We start from the raw sequence: 24,073 nt of genomic DNA, 5'->3' as shown, positions 1-24,073 counted from the left end.
TGGGGGGGGGGGCGCGCCCCCGCCACTGTGGCAGCAGGAGGGCCCGCTATCCGTGGAGACACCGGCTGTAGCACACGGGGCCAGCAGTGGGGACGCCTTAACGGCTCACTCCATGCTGAGAGCTCAGGCCCGCATGCGTGTCCTGGCATGTTTCCGGACTTCATCCTCCAAACTGAGCATGTGTGGCCTTGCCTCCGTCTAGTTCAGGAGGCTTATTTCTCTCGAGGCACCTGAACGTGTGAGCTCTCCTGTCGTGGCGACTCTATTTCCTCGTCCCTTGGATCCGATCCTGACTTGTCTTAGGCCAAACAGGAGCGTCAGAAATTCCAAAATTCCCCCTTCCAAGCCAGTGTCACCAGAGGGCTTGCATGTTCTCCACCAAAGGCTTTAGGAATCTCTGAAGTCACCGTAGGCCAGGCCCCGCTCACTCTGCTGGTGTGGAGCAACGTGCCGTGCAGAGGTGAGATGTCCCAGACGTGGTTGCTGACTGCAGTTCAGTCCCATACGGGGTTGCTGACTGCAGTGCAGCAGGATAAGAAAACCATCGTAAGGAGCCCAGCACAGACGGCCAGCCCACAGAATCACAAACTCAGCAAGCGTGGCTTGTTTTAAGGCACTCAATTTTGGGATGGTTTGTTATACAGCAAAAACTAACTGGTACACTCAGCCTTAGTTGGCTTCTATCATTACACCCAAGAATCTGAATTCCCCTGGCGTATATGAACCTCCACGAACACTCAGTTGGAGAAGCAAAACAAAGGAGGTCTTCTCAGAAAATGTATCGCGACTTTCACCAGCTAGTCAGCACCTATTCGAGGGCACCATTCTTCATTTCTGCCACAGAAAATGACATCAAACAGGAGCTCAACAAGAATACATGCCCACCAGCAAGAAGGTTTCTAAAGGCCTGAAAGGATCAGAAGCCTGATTTATAAATAGTGGAAGTGAACTAACGAGTAAGATTAATCTAGCACATTTCACAAGTCATCCTATTTTCAAAATTATTAAAATGAATGATAGTAATCCATTTTACCTGGATTGTCGCATGGTGGCAGCAATGTTTATTTTTCAAAAATGAAAACATCCCCAAATAGACAAAAAGCCAGGGGTTGTTTGCCAGAAGAGCGGCTCTCTGAGCAGTGCTGGCGGGAGTCCTTCGGTGGGACTCAGGGACAGGGACAGCACTCGGGGAAGAGGTGAGTGCTCCGGGGTGTAAGAGGTGTAGCGCTGAACTTCCAGTACGTGAATGCATTTTTCACTTCCCACATGATTTGGAATACTTCATATAAGAACTATAAATCTGTGTTATTTGGCAAACAATGCATTTCCTGTGCTTACGATATTCAGAGGAGCAGGGTACAACTTTCAGAGGGTAACCTTTACTCACTATTTAGTTTTAGTTTTAGTTTACTCCTTCTATGAGTGAAAAAGAGAGAGAGCGAGACAGAGAGACACAGAGAGAGAGAGAAAATAAGGCAGAAATAGAGTCCACTCAAGAGCCAGGGCTCCAACTGAGTCTGACACCCGAATCCGCCTGTCCTCAGCCTTCCCGATCACTGGTGTGCACAAGCCTTGCACACTTGGGGAGCTCTCCCTCAGCCTTCCTGATCACCGGTGTGCACAAGCCTTGCACACTCGGGGAGCTCTCCAGATGGGAACCCACACCCTCCCATGCAGGTCAGACTCCTGGAGCATCGCATTTCACTCGGAGCCATGTCCACCCCCGCCTTTTCTGGTATACACAGACAAGTGCTCACTCTCTCTCCCTCTCTCTCTCAGCAGTGATTTCTCTTTATTCCTCCACTTTTAATCTAATTTTAAAAGAATTATTTAATTTTATTTATTATTAATACTACTTTTTAATTTGCATGCTCAGCAGAGAGAGACACAGAAAGGGAGAGAGAGAAAGTGAGAAAGCAGGCTGCCAGGTCCAGGACTCGAATTGCCATCAGCCATGTGGGAGTCCAGCACCTTAATCACCATGCCACCCACTGTCTCCTTAATCTTATTTTTTTTAAATTCTGAAATGGGATTACTATTTTATCTAGTGTTGTCTAATGCTCCCTGGGCAGAAATATCTTCTCAAGACATAATTTATGAGATAAGGACGGAGGGGAAAAGGAAGGAAGGGTGAGAAGGTGGGAGGGAAAGGCAGGAAGGTTAAAGAACAAGTCCCACGTCACATGCCCCGTAAGCTGACAGAAGCCTGAGACGCCTTCTCTGGACGCAGTGCCACTCTCCTACCTTGGGAAGCATGAGCTACTCAACCAATTGTCCAGAGATCAAGTGCTCTCTCCACACTGTCACCACCCCCCCAGTTTTCCCACAGCAGATGAGGTCTTCCACTCTCCCTCCCCCTCCCGCCCCTGCAGCCAGTGCTGCCATTGGGGCACAGCCATCCTGCCTTTTCTGGGACTCCCTGGGATCTAACAGGACCAGCCGAGGAGGTAAGGAGCTTCACACCTGCTGAGGCCCTGGGAGCCCTGGGCTGCTGCCTCCAACCAGGCAGGTCTGCATCTTGCCCAACGCCACCACTGAAGAGCTGTGGGGCTTTGACAGTTCCGTCGCTCCTAAGACTGTTTCCTCGTTTGCAAAGGGGAATCGCAATGAGGTTGAGAATTAATGGGACGAATCATGCAGCGGTGTGGGGCACTCTCTGGCATTCGGGAAGAGCACAATGAACGCCAGCCACAACGGGCGACCACTGACATCACTCGCCTGCTGCCCGGTGCGTGCCAGTCACCGCCCGCCGTCTGTGACTGGAGCTCAGTTTTGCAGCCTCCGCGTCTCCCAGGCTTTAAGGAGTGAAGGACGAGGCCATTCAGCTAACGTCCAGCCAGTCACTGAGTGGAGAGAAATGCGTAGTCCAGAGCCAGTTATGACATAAGAAAGGATTATTTATAATCGCAGAGTGGGAAGGCCTTTCTAACCTTGCCTCAAAATCCACATGCTATGAAAGAAAAAATAAATAGATAGACTGTACTAAATTAAAGAACAACTTGCATGTGGCATAAAACACCAGAGAAAAACAAAAGGCACATGACACGTGGGGAAACTGGATTCACAGTTAAGTTAAACAACGATACACTTTATTACAGTTAAAACAAGACAGACAGTTTGGTAAGGGAACAGGGGGAAAGCCGAGTAAAACAGTTTGGAGAAAAGGAAATACACGGTTGTCAAACCCTCTTCTCTCTATGCCAACGCAGTAGGAAGATTCTAGCTAAAGCCACCCTGAAAGGCTGGCACCTGCCAGACCATCGGACATACCTGTGGGAGAGGCGTCCACGTGCATCCCCAGGGGTCTGCGTACTTGCACAACCTGTGTCAACTCGGGAAGCACATCACACTGCAAGTGCATATTCCTTGTGTCCTAGCCGTAGGTGTTTAATCCCCGTATACCTGCAAAAGCATGATGGATGTAGGGAATGGATTTCTTCATTGCAGCACTTTAAAAAGCAGCAAATTAAAATGTCCTCGAGTGGCTATCGATAAAAGATAGTGCGAATAAATTATGACTGAACTGCACAATGGCAAAAGTACCTTGAAAATGTAAAGAGATACAAAAGAAAATAAGAAAGCACACCTGGGCATCCTAACGTGGACAGAAGGAGAGACATACGAAATACAGTAAAGTGGGTACAAGCTGAGGTCAGGGCTGGCGGGAAGGTGCGGGGCGGCATGCTGCTTAAGCGTGCGGGGGCCATATGGGAGGTCCTGGGTTTGGTTTCTAGGCACCTGCCTCCATGATCCTGGCTGGGCATGAGGGGGGCATCGCTGCACGGGAAGGCTGGGGGGACGCTTCTCTTCCTCTCTCTCTCGCAAAAGGAACTTCAAACAAACAAACACCAAGATTTTGTAGACAGTGTATGGTATACCATTATTTGTTTTAAGAATTTGAAGTAGAATATTTATATCAGTACTTTCGTCGACGCGAAGCTGTTTTTGGAAGGCTATGCGAGCCTTGGGTACCAGTGTGACCAGGGGCATTTGGAGGCCGAGGCCGCCTTGGCCAGGGTGCACGTCAGGACTTCAGTGTGGGCGCCCAGTGAGGATTCTGACTGGCTAGTACGATGTGTGAGAGTTATTCCTGAGCGTGGGGAGAGAGAGGAACCGCTCAGTCATCAACTAAAGCTGTCTTTTCTAGAGCAGGAGCCCAGCCACAAAGGTCCACAGTGCTGGACTTCCTGAGCCATCTCTTTCCGCTCCGTCTTCAGGGGTGTCCTGCGGGAAGCCCGAGGCTGGTCTGGACATGGTTTCTCCATCCAGGACCAGCAGGTCTTACTCCGGGGGTGAGAGGAATGTGCATGTTCTGGTGAGCATATATTCCAGATCTCCTTCCACAGGGTTGTACAAATGCATGGCTCACCAGCGAGGCTCGAAGGTGCTGCTCACCCACAGGGCGGGCAGAGGCTGCTGACCGGGGGAGCTCTTGAGCTGGAGAGCCCCTCAAGGACGGGCTAGAGAGAACCTTCGTCAGTCTGGCTTAAACGAGACTGCGCCACACCTGGTAGCTGTGGTCTGGTCGGTCGGCACACCCAAGACGCCTGTCGTCCGCCCTCACGCCCGGAACTGTGCGAGAGCTAGTAACCGCACAAGGCTTCAGGGTGCACTGTTGTTACACTTACTGCCCTGTGCCTCCACGTTTCTTCATGGAAGGGAGCAGATGGATTAACATTGCCGTTGGTCATTTCTAACTCAGGTGCTTGAGTCATTGCCAGTAACTCCTGGGGGTCGCTACCATTCCGGTGGGAAAGCTGCAACACGGACGCTTAGGTTCCATTGACAAAAAAGTACAGTTTCTATAGAAAATGTGCCCTTTGAATCCAGTAGTTCTCACGTGACAGTAAAATTTCAAAGAACGTTGAAGTTAGCCAGAGGGTAAGGTAGAGTGATTTTATTCCTTTAACACCAGGATAAAAGAGAATTCAGCTCTCACTGAGGACATTTAGGCCCTATGTGCAAAAAGCAGGGTTATAATAAGGCAATTATCCAGATAATTCTAGTCTGAATCCCCAGGATTCAATGTGTGATCCTGAAAAAAGTGATCTTCAGTATTCTGAGAACTAGGCTTTGGAAATAGAGAATGCACATGCTGCCAACGTGGAGAGAGTTACCTATTACACATACTCAGTGCTGCACTAATTACATGCGTTATTAAATGTACGCAAGAGGCACTCCCTTAGGATGACAACGTGAACATAGACGTGGCTGCGAGAGCCCATTCTTACGTCTGAACCAAGCGGACGGTCATGCACCTGCCCTCAGTCTCCATACGCGGTTTGGGAGAGCACCTCTCTGCAGCTCTGGGCTTCGAAGTCCAGTGCCCTTCACAGCAAGTGAGTGCTCACATGGAGCTGAAGCACACTCACTCGCCACTCGGCCGGTGACACCAGAGTCTAGGTGCATACTGAAAGGGAGCTGGGAAATGCACGTCAGCAAACGGGAGACCACTGAGCCACACCGCGGGCAGCAGCCTGGAGTCGGGGCGCCTGATTGCACGTGCTGTCCAGCTGCTGCTCCGCTGGCCCGCCACCGTGGGATGCTGTCAGCGAGTGTCCTATTCGCGTCACAGGACTCGCCAAATGCCGGCTGAAGAATGAAACCAAACCACTCACATTCTTAACTATAGAAGTGACAGATTTTAAAAGAATTCCTCCCTAAATATGACATTAGATTCCTATAATCTTCTCATTATGATAAATAAAAAAGAGAAAAAATAAATGTGGCATTTAAACAAACAAACAAAAATATTGTTTTATTATATTCTGGTAACTAACAACAACAAGCAAAAAGAAAATCTTTTCTTTGGTTTTATTTTCTGAACATTTAAAGTGTTATATTAAATAAAAGTTTTCTCTAAGGGAACAAAAAACTTTTTCAAATGAAAAGCATTTATCTGACACAGAAGAGACAAAACGCCATCCAAGTCTTAAATAAGGAGATTGAGTGTTCCCTGGGAGGATCACATGTGCTTAAATCATCCAGAAGAGACTCTGCAGACCGTGCGAGTTTAAATCAGCCCCTGTTAGGTTCCATAATTCCCGAGGAAGTGTAAAACGAGTGATGACTTAATTTTAGTCAGCTTGCAGAATGGTGAATGTTGTAGTGTGCTGAATTTCAGTAGGAGCTGTTTTATCTGAGTTGCTCACATCTCAGAAAACATGTTTCTGAGAATCTCTCTGTTCTAACATCAAAACTTAAGCATCCCAGACATATTATTTGATAGGTTCTGGTTTTTCTTTTAAATAATACTTGCAGTTTTTATTAATCTAGGAGGATTGAGTCTGAGAAAATAAAGGCGAAAATAGCCATTTACTATTTCATGATTTATTGAAAATATCAATAAAATATTTTATTTGATGTCTCTATTTCATATAGATATATAGAAAGGACAAAACAGAAAGGAAGAAAGAGAAAAGGAGAAAGTAAGGGAAGGAGGAAGGATGGGATGGAGGAAATGATATCACACATTTCTATTCAAATATTTAAGGAGACTAAGACCTTCGAAATAATTATATAAAATGGGGCCAGCAGGTGACATGGTGGTTAAGGTGCTGTACTCCCACATGATTAAATATGGTTAAGTGTCTTAGAGTCACATTTGATGTGTGCATGGGTGCCCAAGGTCCCAGAGGAGAATGGAGGAAAAGGAATGTGGTGTGGCCATCCCCTCAGGGGTTATTTCCCACTTTCCTTCTCGCCGTCTCTCTCTCGGTGGACACATTCACTCTATGGAAAAATAATTTTAAAAACCCTTAAATAAATAAATTTTTAATTAAAAAAAGTTTATTATTATTAAGAAGATGAACTTTTTGCACTTTATTCATATTTTTATAGCTTGGTTGCTAGTACTAATCAAACCCCATGGTATCCAGCTTCTATGAGAGCCAGGAATCAAACATGGCTTCTCACGTGACCTCCACATGCTGTGCAGTAGTGTCAACCAGCTCTGACTCTTGTGGTTGGAGCTCCAATATGTATTTAAAAATAATTAAATCTTGGAGATCAGCAGATGGCATAATGGTTATGTCACTGGACTCCCATGTAGTTGACCGTACTTCAAGTCCTGGACCCAGTGGTTTGAAACTCATATTGAGCACATGTGTGTGCATGTCTAAGATCCCAAGAGGAGAATAGATGAGAAGGGATTGTGATGTGGCCATCTCCCCTGGGGGGCGATTTCTTGCTTTCTGTCTATCTCTCTTATCTCTCTCTCTGTCTCTCTGGCAAGCACACATGCCATATGCCAAAAATCTCTTTCTTTTTGAAATTTATTATTAGTATTATTACTCATACTTTTGATTGCTATACATCATTTATATTGTAAAGAGAAAAATCTCTACCAAGCATGATAAAATTTTTAATTCTTTTATGTTCTCCAGTCTTTTAGTCTCTACCATAGAGTGTGGACAGTCAGTGTATGTTAAGTGGAGACATATGATGTCTCTCTTTCATAGCCTGACTTTCTTGCACCTCACACCTATCTTCCACTACTCACTCTCTGCTAGTCACTCTCCCTTCTCTTACAGTCTCTAGCATTGACATCCCTCTCGCCATCACATTTTCAGATATCGTGACCTCTGCCATAGAGTGCAGAAACCCGGTACAAATTGAGGAGACATATACAAGGTGTATCTTTCAAAATCTGGCTCACTTCGCTCAACATTAAGTCTTCCATATACATGCACTTTGAGTTAAACAATATGATTACAAAGTAGGATGAAGTGAATTGCCAGATGTCTAAAAATCACAGCACGGCCTAAAGAAATATGAGAAAAAAGGAAATACTTCCTTCCAAAGGAGCAATAACTCCACTTCATTAATAGCTAAACACAAGAAATCACAGAAATGTCAGACAAAGGAAGCAGAATACTTACTGTAACTAAATTCAGTGAAATGCAAAAGAAAATAGATAATAAATTCCAGGACATGAGAAATTCTTCCCATGACTTGAGGAGGAACTCCATAAAAAGATAGACATCCTGAAAAGAAACAGTGCTCCTAGAGTTAAAGAATACAATGCAGGAAATCAAATTCTCCCTCAAAAGTATTTATTTTTTTGGAGAGGTTTTTGCTATAGGGCATGTGCGCTCACCAGAAAGAGAGAGACAGAGAGACAGAAAGTGAGAAATCACCCCACAGGGGAGATGGCCACGCCACAATCCCTTCTCCTCCATTCTCCTCTCAGGATCTTGGGCATGCACGCACACGCGCCCGGCATGAGTTTAAGCCACCAGGTCCGGGACTCGAATTGCAATCGACTACATGGGAGTTTAGTGACATAGCCATTACACGAACTGCTGGTCCCACCCTCCCTCAAAAGTATTAACAACAGATTAAACCATGCAGAAGAAAGAATCTCTGACCTTGAAGACAAAATTTCCAACTTAGTTCGAGCAAAAAAATAAAGGCAACATACAGGAAATCCTAGACACCATTAAACAAAGGTTTGCATGATACAGATTCCAGAAGGTGAAGAGATGGGTAAAGTCTTAGAAAAAACCTTTTTCATGATATATCAGCTGAAAACTTGTCAAACTTGGAGAGGCATACAGAAATCTGAATGAAGGAAATACAAAAAACACCAAATAGATATAACATGAGACGATCCTCTCCAAGGCGCATCATACGCAAACTGATCAAAGTCGAAGACAAAGATAGTATTCTAAAAATGACAAGAGAAAAATGCCACGTTATTTACAAAGATTATCCCATTAGACTAACAGCGGACCTCTCAACTGAAACAATGTAGGCAAGGAAAGAATGAGAAAACATATTTAAAATTCATAGAAAAACAATTTCAGCCAAAAGCACTACTCCTGGGAAGATAATCCTTCAGAGAAGGAGAAATACAATCATTCTCAGAAAAACAAAAGCTGAAAGAATTCACCAAAAGTATGCCAGTCCTTCAGGAAATAGCTAGGGAAGCCAATACCTGGAAAACTAATGGGAGATAAATAAAAGCAAGAAAACACAAAACAAGTAGAAAAAGAAAAAGAATAAATGACAGGGCTAAGTCCACACATATGTATGATAAACTGCGGTGTTAATGGATTAAATTCTCCAACTGAAAGACACAGATTGGCTCAATGGGTCAAAAAACTGGAACTCTCAATGTGTTGCTTACAAGGATCAAACCTCATTGACAAAGATACATAGATTGAAGGTGAAGGACTGGAAAAAGTTATTCTAATAAAAGGCGGGAGTTGTGATATTGTGATATTGATAACAGACAAAATAGACTTTAGGTTAGAAAGAGTAAAAAGAGACAAAGGATACTAAAAGCTCTAAAAGAATTAATTCATCCAGAAGGTATAATAAATATTCATACACGCAATGACAGGGCACCTAACTATGTAAAAGAAAGACTGCTAGATCTAAAGGGGATATAGATCGCAACATATTAAGTTTGGGGGATTTCAACACCCCTCTGTTACCACTGGACAGGTCATCTAGACAAAAACTCAACGAAGAAGTTATCTGTTGATTGTCATGTATATGCTAATGCCTTTGACTTGACTGATATGCACTGTATTCATGCTGGGAAAAATCATGTTGTACATTGTAAAGATTCACAGTGATTAAATGTAAATTTAAAAATTCACTAGTAAAAAAAAAATAAACAAAGAGAAACAAGAGCTAACTGATACCATAAACCAGAGGAACTGACAGCCATATCTAGAGCATTCCATTCAACAATTACAAAATACACTTTTTTCTTATTTCCACATGGAAGATCTTTAAAGACTGAGCACATAATAGGCCATAAAACAAACTCTATAAATGTGAAAGGACTGAAACTACACCCCACATCTTCTCTGACCACAATGGAATTAAACTTGAAATCAACCATAGAAAGATACTTTGAAAATAGGAAAAAAACATGGAAACTAAACAACTTACTCCTGAATGACTTTTGAACTACTGAAGACTGAAATCAAACGATTCATTGAAACCAATGATAATGAACACACCACTCTCCAAAACTTTTGGAACACAGTGAAAGCAGTCAAAAGAAGGAAGTTCATAGCCTCAGTGCTGACAAGAGAAAAATATAGAAAGCTGACAAATACATAACTTAACATCGTATCTTAAGAATTTTGGAAAGCAATAATTAAAAAGAAAACTCCAAAAATAAAAGAAAAAATTGTAAAGATTAAGACAAAAAGAAATAGTGAAGATTAGAGCTGGAATAAATTAAAAGAACTATTAAAAAAATCAACAAAATGAAAAGAACCACGCCCGGCCTCAGTCAGCCATGGTCACAGACACACACATGGCGCACACCTGAGACACAAACACAGGACCTTCCCATGCTGCCTCAGCACCAACACACATCCCGTTACCACTGTGCTGCTGTGCAGGCTGGGGGCCAGCTGTGTAGACATGAGAGGGAGAGCATTCCTGGACAATCCCCGTAAGAAACTGCATGTGCGAACACCCTGTGGCTGGAGAAGCCGCAGGTCACTGGGCTGGGAAGAGTGTGCAGTGAGAAACAGCAGGGAAGTGGAGGAGCTTTGGAGACCATGTGCAGGGCGTCTTGGCATTTAGGGAGCGATTTAGGTGTCCCCTCTGAGTAAGGCAGAAGCGGCTGAATGAGTCAGATGTGCCTATCCCTGTACCAGGACCATCGTGGCTGCGGGCAGCAAAGGCAATCAGACAGTTGCCATAGTACAGTGGGAAACGATAGTGGCCACACCCTGACAGGGTGAACTTGCCATTAAACCGAGCTGGGCACGCTGCAGGAGGAGTTTGCTGAGCAGCAGCAGTTCTAGGGTGTGGTTACTTTGAGATGCCTAAGAGCTCCAGCTACAGAGACCAACAAAGTAGTTGCTAACGCAGTCTGAGCCCCGGGGAGCTCCAGAGTGGAGCACAGTCTGGCGATCAGCAGCGTGCAGGAAGACCAGGTGAGCACAGATGCAGCAGAAGAGAAGACCGAGGACAAGGCCTGGGGAGAGTGCAAGCTGGAGGTCGGAGGTGTGGGGAGGAGCAACCAATGAAGATCACAGAGCGAGGCCAGCGTCATGGCCATGTGAAGAAAGTGCCATCTGCAAACCAAGGGAGCGGCCTCGTGGAGACCAGCCCTGCCAGACTTCCAGCCCCTGCAGTGTGAGACAGGAAGCCCTGTGGTTTAGCTGCCCAGTCTGTGGTATTCTGGGTATGGCAGTCCCACACACTAATACCACAAATGAACTAGAGGCCTCTCAAATTCCTCCGGCAATAACTTTCTAAGGAATATTCTACACATGTGAAGGAGGTGTGCAAAGGCCCTCCTGTTTCTCTGAACATGGTTGGACTAATTTTTAATCAATTATTTAAAACAGCATTACAGTATCTGAATAAGCCAGCCACTGGGTTGGAGCTCTGGAGAGCAGGACCCAGGATAGACAGACTGGGACAGTCACAGGAATCCAAGAACACGGATCCCCCGTCTCAGTGAGACAAGTTCTTGGATTTACCTCCAGAGAGATAGGAGGAGCTCACACTTGGTTCACCCCATGGTCCCTGTGAAGACAGACTCTGCACAGAGAATACATTCAGAAACTGAAGATAGAGTACGATTCACAAGAGAGCCACCAGCTGTCAAAACTGCCGAGGGGCGTGCAAGAGTCAGACCCCGTCGTCCGAAACCCTCAGACACAGCTCTCCAACGGCTGCCCCCCCTCTGCCCGGCTTCTCTTCTCAATGGCCTCTCTTTCTCTGCCAGAAGAAGTCGCAGATGCTAAGAAGAAACTTTCTAAACTTCCAATACATCTTGTCCAAGTTTATTTATTTCTTCTATGAGTGGGAGAACCCAATACATCTTGTTAAAGTTTATTTATTTCTTCTATGAGTGGGAGAAAGGAGGGGGGGAAACAGAGAGAGAGAGAAAGAAACAGCACCCCCAGCAGGATCCCAACAACACGATCCACCCCAGCCTCGGCCAGCCCCTGACATGAGCACGTCCATGCCTGGCATACTTGGGGCGGTCTCCAGACTTGAACTGGGAACTCTGCATTTTACGCCTGCACCACCATCTTGCCCTCATAATCTATTTTTCAAGTTTACTTTTTTCCCATAATAGAGGGAGATGAAGAGAGAGAAGAAAGACAGGCACCCCACCCCCCGGCTCCTCACACAGACCCAGGCTCAGCAGCCATGCTCACAGGCACGTGCACACGGCACACACCGCAGACACATGTGCAGGCCTTCCCATGTGGCCTCAGCACCGACACGCATGTGTTACCTCTGCCGCTGTGCAGGCTCCCAGCCTGCGGTAACAGCCTGGGGTCCTGTGACCCGTGGGAGACAGCGATCGAGAGAGAGAAAGCACCCCTCCACAAGGCCTGCTCTTGCTCCAAACCATTTCCCTCCAATTCCCCATTTCATCAGGATCCTGAGTCTATTCATGTTTTTCAACCTGAGCCCCGGTTGGCCATGTGGCATCCGAACTCGTCTACGGCCACCCCCAACCCCCTTTTAATAGATGTAATAATACGTACTTGACCCACCTGGATCTGTCTCTAGGATAAGTTAGTATCTCTAAGGACGTGATCCTACAGATGACAAAGATGCCATTCATACCCTGTGGACAGCCCCTTCCGCTTCCCATCTGATACTGGTGAGGTCTTGTTCCTGGGGTGTCAAAACCAAGAAAGCAATTATAGTTATTTTTGAATAGTGAGATCTCCAAGTCACATGTCAAACTCCTCGGAGCTCACAAATTCCCTCAGGACGACACTGCCACATTGGAATATAAATATTCTCCTTTCACTTGAATGAGTGAAAGTCGGGGGAGACAAGGCCAGTATAGGCACACGGCTAAGAAGTAAATGTGCACAGGTAACACTAGGCATCATTTGCATGATCAGATTACTCGGAGATGTCCACGTAGGCGTGTATCAAATTGCTGCACCTGTATTCGTAACAAATACTGGACAATCTCTAAGTCAAATAAGAGATTTTCCCTGAAAACTACAGTGAAAAATCGTATAGCAACTATTAGATGCTGGAGACATTGAAGAGTCTCTCTGTCCTTATCTTGTCCTCTCTGTCTCCTTCTGTCTCTCTCTGACTATCTCTGTCTTTGTCTAACACACCCGCTGCTGTTAGGGCTTGGTCACTCCCTCGTTGAAGGCTCTCAGCACTCAGTGCCCCCCGACTTCCCAGCTCTACTCTACACTGGCCCAGTGGAGGCAGCCTGGATTCCAAACCAGAGTGCAGGCTCGGGCTCAAATCCGGTTCATCCAGGCAAACTCTGGCCGTCACAGCAGCTCACTGATTGTCACAGTCCGCAACCGTCAACGCTCCCCTGAGGCACTGCCGCCAAGACTCAAAGATGGTGTCTTTTAGGTCAGTCAGGGATAAATACAGTGAATTCTCTCAGTAATACGGCATTAGCTGGCCACTGGCGGGCATAACGTGATACACATGGATGAGTGGCTCTTATTCATCATTTATATAATTCCATGTACTGTATAAGAAGTATCAATTAGAACAGCACTTTTTATTTTTCAAAGAGTTATCATTGTTAATCCTTGAAAGAGAAGAAATGGAACTATTTCTGCCTTAAACAGAGTTTTATTCACTGTTGAAATTGCTTACATGCAGACCAGTTCAGGAGCTAGAATTTTTCAAGTTATTCCCAAACTTACCAACAAATGAAACTTCCCAGAGCATTATCGTTATCACCGGAAAGAGTCTCCCTCACAATAATTCATCCTTCGTAACGTGACGTAGACAAAAACGAATCACTCGCTCATGGCCAGTAGACTACGACCACTGTTGCTTTTGTTACTTGTAAATAATGGGTCAGTAGGCTTCCAACAGTACACGGCATCTCAAGCCATTACTGAATGGTGCCAACAGTTATCTTTACAGGCCAGTCACACACAGAACGTGTCCTGTATTTGGATATAAAGCCCAAAGATTAATCTTACAGGGGTCACATATTTTACTTCTATTTTAAATAGTCACAGTCAAAAACAGTCATACAGGCCAGCCAATGGTCAAGGTAGTTAAGCCGTCTGGATCAGGACCAGCAGTTACGTAATGGCTATGTCACTGGACTCCCACGGAGTCGACTGCGGTTCAAATCCCAGACCCAGCAGCTTAAACACGCCGAGTACGTGTGTGTGTGTGCCCTAGATCCAGAGAGGAGAACAGAGGGGAAGGGATTGCAGCATGGCCATCACACCTGGGGGGTTATTTCTCATTTTCTGTCTCTCTGTCTCTCTCTGTCTATCTGGCGAGCACATGCACCCAATAGCAAAAACCTCTCAAAAACAAAGAAATGTCTGGATCCCACGGAACTGACTATGCGGTTTAAGTCCCATATCTGGTGGCAAGAAGCATGCTGGATACATATGTATACTCAAAACCCGGAAAGGAGAAATGGAGGAGAAGGGGTTATGCATAACCCTCACCCACGGGGATACTTTCTTACTTTCCCTTTCTCTCTCTCTCTCTCTCTCTCTCTCTCTCTCACTCACACACACACACACACACAAGCACATGTGCCCTCTTGCAAATAAAAAATAAAATAAAAAGTCACTCAAATACAGAATAGCAGCATTTCTTATTGCTTATGTGTACAGAAAGTAACAGGATTTATTCACGGAATCATCTCTTTAGAAATAAAGAACCATGACTTGCTTTCTGCTTGGAAATATGTTCAACACAGGAAGTCAACAACACACAGCCCTATCATTCATTGGGGTTTTACATGGCTTTCCTTCACATTTTATTGCTTGTAGATCAGATAATATCAGCTCAAGTGTTTAAAAATATGAGCTTTTTAGTTACCATCCTTAATAAAACCTGAAATGAGTTATACGTCATAAGACTGCTATAATCCAACTGCATACGAAAACAATTGTGAGGAGTCTGCGGCTATTTTCCCTCAAGAAATTAAAAACATTTTCAAGCAAATTCTTATTACATGAAAACGCTGTAGCGTTCTGAACCGTTGGCAGTGCTGGTGAGATGTAGAAGATAGCACTTGGTGTAACTTTTATCTCTGGAATTATTTCATCTCATCCCACAAGAACGGATTGGGTGTGTAAAAGTTTATAAACACTCTGCTCTCAACCCCTAATTAGAGACGGCAGGCCTGAGGTGTCCTGGGTTGGACCCCGAAGCTGTCGCTTTCCTTTAATCCGTCGGTTGCTCCCGAGCACGTCCTATTTGCCGACCATCAGAGAGCTGTCGCACGGTGCAGGAGCGACCAAAGCTTTACCAAGTACAAAAGACTGAAAATAGGTCAACAGAGAGCATAAAGAAGGAAAATACGCTCTATTTTCAAAAGCATGCCGTGACTCACAGTGTCGCTGCTCAAGTTTGAGGGACTGGTGGTTTCAGGGTGATTTTAGAAGAGAAGGAAGGGATTTTGTGGGAAAGAGGATTGTCGTAACAGGCCTTGAAGGGCACATCAGCCACCACGCACACAGCGGGAAGGCTGCAGCAGGGCCGGGTGTGAGTGAAGTGGCAGGTCTGCGGGTCAGCGGGCCGATCAATGCCCATTTAGCTCCCGTGCACACCCAAGGCTGGTGTCAGCCCGGCTGACTGCTGCTCAGTGGGCTGCCCAGGAATGGCAGGCTTGGAAGGAGAAAGCCAGAGCCATGCTTTCCAGGGACTGAGCAGTTTGGAGTTGGAAAGACACAGCGAGTGCGTACGCGTGTATGCCCAAAATCCAAGAGGAGAATGAGGGAAAGGGATTGAGGTATGGCCATGCTCCCCGGCCCTCGCTCTGGGGGCTTAATCTCTCACTTTCTGTCTATCTCCTTCTCTCTGTTTTGTGTCCAGCAAGCACACACACTCTATAGCAAAAATTAGAAGAAAATAAACAAAGAACCATGTTTTCCTCAACACTCGGAGGACTGTATGCAAGGGTGAACACCAAGCAAAATTCAGATTTAAATCTCACAAACATTGATTAATAATACATTCTAAAGTACTTATTATAAGAGTGTCAGGTCCTGGGTTAAAAAGGCATTAATACGTATGTCTCATGTAATTCTGATGTCAAGTAGCCTATTTACTACCATGAATTAAAGTTAGAGAACTTTAGTATTTTAAGGTTTTAAAAATCCAACTGTAGGAACCAGCAGTTAGCGTAATGGCTATGTCGCTGGACTCCCACGTAGTCGACCGTGGTTCGAGTCCTGGACCCGGTGGCTTAAACTCACACCGGGCGCGTGTGCGTGTGTGCCCAAGAGCCCGAGAGGAGAATCGAGGAGAAGGGATTGTGGCATGGCCATCCCCCCTGGGGGGTGATTTCTTGCTTTCTGTCTCTCTGTCTCTCTCTGTCTGTCTGGCGAGCGTACGTGCCCTATAGCAAAAACCTCTAAAAAAAAAAAAAAATTCAACTGCAGTTGTAACTACAGCCAACAAAAGTGGGTTAATAATCACATGTCAGATGCCAGTCCTGAAGAGGGACATTCTCGGCTATAATACAAGATTCAAATAGGACCCAGAGGTTTGCACCACAGTAAGCAAAGTGAACAAGACTTAATGAAAAATAACCCATCATCCCCCGAGCCAAGAAAATCACAACTCGAATAAGAAAAGACAATTAATGGAACCTTGTTGCATCAGCGGTTGGGATTATCTGATGAGGATTTTAAAGTAACATAAAAAGATTGAACCACATCTTATAGTTTTGTCCTTTTGAAAAAATCACTTAAATGGAATCCTACCACATGGAAACTTCTGTGATTGGTTTTTCACACCTAGGATAATTTCCTCAAGATTAGGCATGTCATTATGTGTTTCAAGAATTCAATATTTTTTTTATTGTTAAGTCATATCCAGTGGGATGTATAAATGACAGTTGTGTAATCAATTCAGGGATGTGCTCCAGGTTTTTCTACTGTACAGTGCTCAGAGCAATCACTCCAGGTTTTTCTACCGTAAAGTGCTCAGAGCAATCACACAGATATTCGGCAAGAATATCCATTTTTATATTTCTAGGATAAATGCTCAAGAGTGCAGCTGCCGGATAGTGTCCTAACGGCAGGGGGGGGGGGGCCGCACCCCTCCAACACCTTCGTGTGGCACAGTTTTACCTCCCACCAGACACGTGTGAATGGCTGTTTCTCCTTACCCTCTCCAGCAGTTGGTATTGTCTTTATTTTTAATTTTAGCTTAAATATGACACTTCATTATTTATTAATTTTCTGTTTATTTGTTCTGATCTTAATGTTCCTCTTCTTTCTTTCCTTCCTCCCTCCCCCCTCTTCCCACTCACTCCTTTCCTTTCTTTCAATTCTTTCCTTTTCCTCGTAGGTTAGCTGACATTTTTTAGGATTCCACCTCCATTTCTTTAATTTTGATTGGCATTGTTTTTGAGTTATACCTCTTCGTAAAGATTCTAAATTGTTTTCTCTGGGCATTTTAATATACATGCGGAACCGGACTAGTGTATTTGTGCTGTAGAACAGGAATATTAATGCCCTCCGCCTCCCCACCGTTCTGGAGGCTGGGGAGTCCCACAGAAAGGTGCCAGCATCTACCGAGGGCCATTCTGATGCGGCAGAAGGCAGAAGTCAAAGGGAGCAGAGGAGCCAGTAGAACGCCCTGTGAGGCCTTTGTCTGGTTGGTTGGTTGGTTTGTTTTTAAATTTTGCCAGAGGAAGTGGGTGCTCACTAGAAAGAGACAGAGAGAGAAAATGAAAAATCATTCCCTAAGGGGGATCGCAATGCTGCAGCACCTTCTCCTCCATTCTCCTTTCAGGATTTTGGCCATGTGTGCACGTGTTCCTGGCATGTTTTTCAGGCCATCGAGTCCAGGATTCCCACAGTCTCATGGATCCAGCGCCTTAGCCACCATGCCACCAGCAGGCCTGTGAGGCCTCTTCTATAAGCACCTTGATCTTACTTTCTTTCTCTTGCCAGAGCACCCCCAGTAGGGTCATGCTCCAGTCTTCCTCCATTCCTCCTTCCTAGCCCACACGTCCATCACACTTTTCAAGCCACCGCACTGCAGTCAGCTCTGTGGTGTCCGGCTCCCCTAACTGTTGTGCTCCAGGCTGGCCCAGAGCCTTGGTCTGATTCATGAGGGAGGAGCCCTTTCACCCAAGCACCTCTCAAAGGCGGCACCTCTTAGTATGTTGGCAAGGGCTGGACTTTGGTGGGAACACATTTCACCCCCAGAAGGTGGAGGTCTTGTTTTCTTTGAGGCCAGTTTGCATTACTCACTTCTAAATTTTGATTGATGATGTTATAATTTTTTATTCAATTATGTTATTTCTAAAACTCACACCAAGAAAAATGGCCTATTAAATGTACTCATATTCCTGCTCATCGGAGGTGCCAAGATCTCTTCTTTTGTCGTTTGTTTTCAGTGTGAATATTACCCAGTATTGTTTGACATGACCTTGATACTGAATCTGGCAATAGTTTGGTGTCTATTGAACTATCTGGTAAATACAGAAATCACACAAGGGGCTAAACTGCGTAACTGCTATGCGCACACACACACACGCATCAAACGGGGGGAAGTTTGATAAGGTTGGTGGACTGCATCGATATCCATATACCACTGTGGCCCATAGATTTGTAACAGCTTGCCAGTAGGGAAATTTGATCCATCTTTCTGCTATTTCTTACGGCTGCACATAAATCTATATTTATGTCGATAAAAATATCAAGTTAAAAGAAAATGTGATTCTCTTTTCTGCTGATTTGTAAGTATTAGTGTTTCCAGAAGCCAGCAGTTATGTTACCTCACCAGAAAGTGTCCTTGTGTACACATTTGGCCACTTGGTCTCCAGCCCACCTGTATGCAATACTAAAAGAAATTTGAGAAAGTTATTAGGTTGAAGCTTTCCTCTGTAACTATTCTGTTTATTGTGTAATGTGAAGTTGGGTGGAACTAGTGCCAAAGGCAGAGGTGGTTCTTTCCTACCCGTATGTGTGAGTTAATGTGTCTGTCATTTCTGAGGTGAAGAAGAGGATGGATGAGGATTGAAGCACAGATGAGACCAGGAGCCTGTGGTGATATAAAACTAGCCTTGCGTCTCAGCGCTGGGGCTCGCTCTCACCCTCCTCCAGGAAAGGGAGGCCAGCTTTGTTTCCACAGGCTCGGTGCAATCCTCACACTAGAACCAGAACCAGAAGCAGCGCGTGACCGCGGTCCTCTGTGACTGAGCTCTCTGCTAGGTCTCATGTGGTTACCACAATGCCACCCTGGGAGTAAGCCTTCAAGCCAGCTTTCCTGAATACAAAAATGAATGATTAAGGGAAAAGCAAAGTGGAAAAATATTTATGTGAAACATGAAAATGGGAAGTTTAGAGAGATTATCATGTAAAGGACAAGAACAGGAATTTGAGAGTCTTTAAAGCAGTCGGGTCCACCCAGCCTTCCCTTCCTGCCTGGCTCCTTCCAGGCAAGCAGCTCCATTGGTAGGGTAGCTTCAAGATTCTAAAAATACATAGTACTTGGAGCACAAATTTGCTGAAAAAAATATCGCTGTGGCCAAACTGAGCAATTAGCTGAGCCTGCCATATGGAAAAGAACCGTGCGGGGTGAGCAGTATGCATCTCTGGTTTCCACATCTCCCTGAAGCTGCGAGCCCCCTCCTCCCAGTTTCGTCATGATGGAAGCAGCGCTGTGGAGCAGAATGACATGATGGCGGGTCCCACGGCTTTCCTCTTGCCTCTGCAGTCCATAGTCTGAATGGAAAGGGGCAAGAAACCAGAAATTTAAAATGAATGTTCAAAGGAAGCCTTTTCTCTTATGTCAAAGGACAAAGGAACCAGAAAAGAACCCTTGTAAGCAATAACCAGCCCACTGCGTCCAAACCGGCATCCATTGTGGCCTCCAGACCCTGCAGAGACAAGGGCCTCTCTCCCATCACACTGTGGTATCAGGAGAGACCGGCCTGAGGGTAAGGATTACGCCCACTGACCAGGGGTAACATGGAGTCCTGCAGTGTCCAGGGCAGACACTGAGAGAGGAGTGAGGGACGCCCTGACCCTCCTAGCCTGGGGGTGGCAGTGAGGCCTACTTGACAGCCAGAACTCTCACCACCTGGCAACGACAAGAGATCTCATCTCGAATGTCAGCAGAGGCGAGTAGGAGACCGGGACATCAATGCCTGCTTGCAGGAATGAGGGGGCATCCCTGCTCCCTCCCGACAAGAAGTCCGAGAGAGCCAGTGAGAAGAACGGCTGTGAGTAAACTCCAGTCTCAAAGGACAATACCCAGCAGGTCCCAGTTTTTGTTGAAAACATTACTTATCATACCGAGAGACAGAAGAACTTCATTCTGTACAAAATAAGAACATCATCAATACCTGCCATTGCTGAGATGACAGAGATGTTAGAATTATACAAAAAATAGTTTAAAGTATCATAATAAGTATTTTTAATAAGCAATTCTAAACAAACTTGAAAAATAGAAAAAAAAATAGAAAGGCTCAACTAATACAGAAAGTTTCAAAAAAGATAGAAGGTACAATGGCGATCTAAACTAACAATTTAGAACTTAAATATATCATACAATGGCCAGACTTCAAAAATTACATTTACAGGGACCAGCAGTTGGCGTAATGGCTGTCACTGGACTCCCATGTAGTCAACCGTGGTTCGCGTCCCGGACCCGGTGGCTTAAACTCACGCCGGTCGCGTGTGCGTGCGTGCCCAAGATCCCGAGAGGAGAATGGAGGAGAAGGGATTGCAAAGTGGCCATCCCCTCTGGGGGGTGATTTCTCGCTTTCTGTCTCTCTGTCTCTCTCTCTTTCTAGCGAGCGCACACGCCCTATAGCGAAAACCTCTCCAAAGGAAAAAAAAAATTACATTTACAGGCTTAACAGCAAATGGAAGGAATAGGGGGTCTGAACTTTCAGTGAACAAAATAGGACAATAGAAATGACCCAATATAGCAGAGAGAAGATTGACTGAGGGGGGAACCTTCAGGGGCCTGTGGAAGACAATGAGCTTTCTAACATTCACGCCATTGGCAGGACTGAAAATAATAGCTGAAACTTCCGCAATTTGGTAAAAGACACAAGCAAATTTTAAAACATACGTAAATCCCTAATAAGATTCTCAAAGGTTCCACATCAAGACACTTCGGCTAATTTTCACAAATAAAACATTTGAAACAAGTAAAGGAAGCAACTCCGTAGTGAAATCAATTCTCATAATCCAAGTTCCTCACCCTGAGCTATGGAAACCAAGAGCAAATAGCATATTTTTGAGTACTTAAAAAATTATGCACATAGAATTCTTTATCCAGCAATATGTTACTGGTTTTGTTTCTGTCCCTCTCCTACCCCAGAATGAAGGAAAAATTCAGACATTCTCAAAAGAAGGAGCACTAAGAAAACTTGTCAGGGGCCGGCAAGTGGTACAGTGGTTAAGGTGCTGGGCTCCCAGATGGTCGATCACAGTTTGAGTCCCAGACCCAGCTTGAAATTCATGCTGGACATGTGTGCGTGCGTGCCCAACATCCTGAGAGGAAAATGGAGAAGAAGGGACTGCAGTGTGGCCATCTTCCCTGGGGAGGGTGACTTCTTGCTTTCTTTCTGGTGAGCACACGTGCCCTGTAACAAAAATTTCTTAGGGAAAAAAAAAAAAGAAAACTTATCATTAGCAGATATACCCTAAAAAAAGTTGCTAAAGAAGTTTTTCAAAGAAAAGGAAATAAATATAAAAGAGAGAGCACCATGCATCTTCAGGAAGAAAGAAAGAATACTATAAAGAGTAAACATGTTGGTAAATACTATGGGCCCCTCTTCTTCTATTGAGATTCCAAAATGATAGTTGAAAATGAGCAGAATTATGACACTGTGTGATATGGTTCTCAATACACCTTGGGAAAATATTCAAGATTAGATTATTTTAAATGAAGGCATGTGAAGGGGTACAAAGGGACCTATGGTCTCCATACTTCACTCCAGCTTTTATAACAGTGAAACTGGTGGACTTCAGCATATTATGTAATATAATATATAATACAATAACTATAACAGCAACTAAAAATCTATACAAAGAGATACACTTAAAAATACGGTAGATGAATCAAACTGAATTATAATAGACTTTCGAGTAATCTACAACAAGGCCAGGGAAAGAAACAGAAACAAACGAAAAACAGAAAAAGAGAGCAAACACGGAATAAGGTAACAGTTTTAAGCTATAAACATGCTGATAATCACACTGAGTGTAAAGGGTCTAGCTGCGCCAGTTAAATGACAGAAACAATCACAACATATTACTGCACATATTCAAACACACAATATCTACACAGAAGTCACTTCTAGTAAAACAGTAGAGGTAAGCTGAAAGCAAAATGCTGAAAAATATGTATTGGATCATCAGAAAAGTTATTATGTATCTTTCTATGTTTTTCTATGCTAAAAGGTGTCATGACTTTTCTGACAACCCAATATCAGAAAATATTAATCAAATGAAAGCATGAGTGATTATATAAATGTTAGATAAAATGGATCAAAGTCAGAAAAATTACCAGAGGCAGAGAGCGTCAATCCACAAAGAACATGTTACTATCGTCAATGTGCGAGTCAGACAACAGAGCGTAAAATAAGTTAAGAAAATCTGACAAATTCAAAGGATATGTAGGCAAAAATACAGTCATATTTGGCAATTCTAACACACCTATCTCAAAAATTGAGAGGATATCTTTATAGAATATTCCTCAATAGATTTAAAATAAGTTAAATGATACAATATATACACTCCAATCATAATGAAAAAAATGAATATAAGTAAACAGGAGAAAGATAACAGGAAAATATAAACAATCCTCTTCAAAATAATCCTAGCAGTATGGCCAACAAAATTTTGAAAAGTAAAGAAAGTGGAAAAACAACATATCAAAGTTTATGGGACACAGCTGAAACAGTGGGATAGAAGAAAAATTTTAACACTAAAGGATTGTATAAGAAAAGTAAAAAAAAATCTCAAATCCAATAATTTAATCCCTCAGTTCAAGGTCCTGCAAAAGAAAGAGCAAAACAAACTCAGAGAGGAATAGAAATAAAATAATAAATATAAGAGCAGGAATCATTAGTTTCAAAAAGAAAAACCAGCAGAGAGAGAGTGAGTGAAACGAAAAGATTTTTCTTTGAAAAAATGTGTAAAAATGAGCAACCTCTATCAAGTGTGGAAAAATAAACACACACAAAAAAAAAACCCAGAATATATAATTTACCAAAATCATGACGGAGAGAATATCATTACAGATATTAGACATCAAAAGGATAATAAGGAAATACAACCCACAACTCTCCACATATAAATTTGACAATTTAAATAAAACAGATAGGTTAAAGAAAAAATACAAACTAGCACAACTCACCCAATATGAAGTTAATAATTTGACTAGTCGTGAGCCTAATAAACAGTTTGAGTTCATAAATCAAAATCTTCCAAAAGGGAAATGACCAAGCCTATATGATTTAATTGAAGATTTTACAAAATGTTTAAAGAAAAACTAACACTAATTTTACAAGATCTGTTGCAGAACATAGAAGTGGAAACATTTCTCTAGTCTTACAAGGTCTGTGTTAGTTAATTACCAAACCAAACTAAACAGTATGAACAAACAAACATGCAAATGAAAACCGTAGACTAGTGATTCTCATGAATTTAGAGACAAACTTTTTTTTAAGAATTATTTTTTTCAACTTTACTTATTTGTTTATTTTAGTTTGACCAGCGATAAACAAATAAACCAGTTATACAAGGCTGTTTCTGCCTTTGAAACTCAATCAAGGTAATCCCTGATATGAACTACTAAAGAAGAAAAACGGCATAATCAAATCAATTATTGACGAGAAAGCATTTGACAAAAATTAGAACCATTTATATTTTAAAACCCTCATAAGATGGAATACAATAAATCATCCTAACTAAATGTAAAATAATCTAAAAATAATGTTAAGAACTTACAGCTAATTTATATTTAATAGTGAAACATTAAATGCATTCTTATTAATATTAAAAACAAGGCAAAGGGGCCAAGTAGGTGGCATAGTCGTTAAGATGCTGGCTCCCACACAGCCAGCACCACAGTTTGAATCCCAGACCCAGCAGCTTGGAAAAGCACATCGGGCATGTATGTG

At 43.7% G+C, this 24,073-nt stretch overlaps 1 long non-coding RNA gene across 1 annotated transcript; it reads right to left on the bottom strand.

The window, feature by feature from the left end:
- Positions 1–19,228: 19,228 nt before the first annotated feature.
- On the bottom strand, positions 19,229–23,488 carry LOC114008994 (uncharacterized). Its single transcript, XR_003550481.1, has 2 exons — positions 23,308–23,488; positions 19,229–19,655 (listed from the first exon to the last, which is right to left on the bottom strand). It is a non-coding gene; the product is annotated as an uncharacterized LOC114008994 (long non-coding RNA).
- Between the last annotated feature and the right edge of the window lie 585 nt (positions 23,489–24,073).

This window comes from Tupaia chinensis, unplaced genomic scaffold (genome assembly GCF_000334495.1).
Source record: "Tupaia chinensis unplaced genomic scaffold, TupChi_1.0 Scaffold000428_1, whole genome shotgun sequence".
Classification (NCBI taxonomy): Eukaryota; Metazoa; Chordata; class Mammalia; order Scandentia; family Tupaiidae; genus Tupaia; species Tupaia belangeri.
The sequence above is the reverse complement of the archived record's forward strand: the minus strand, read 5'-3'. Positions and strand labels throughout refer to the sequence as shown.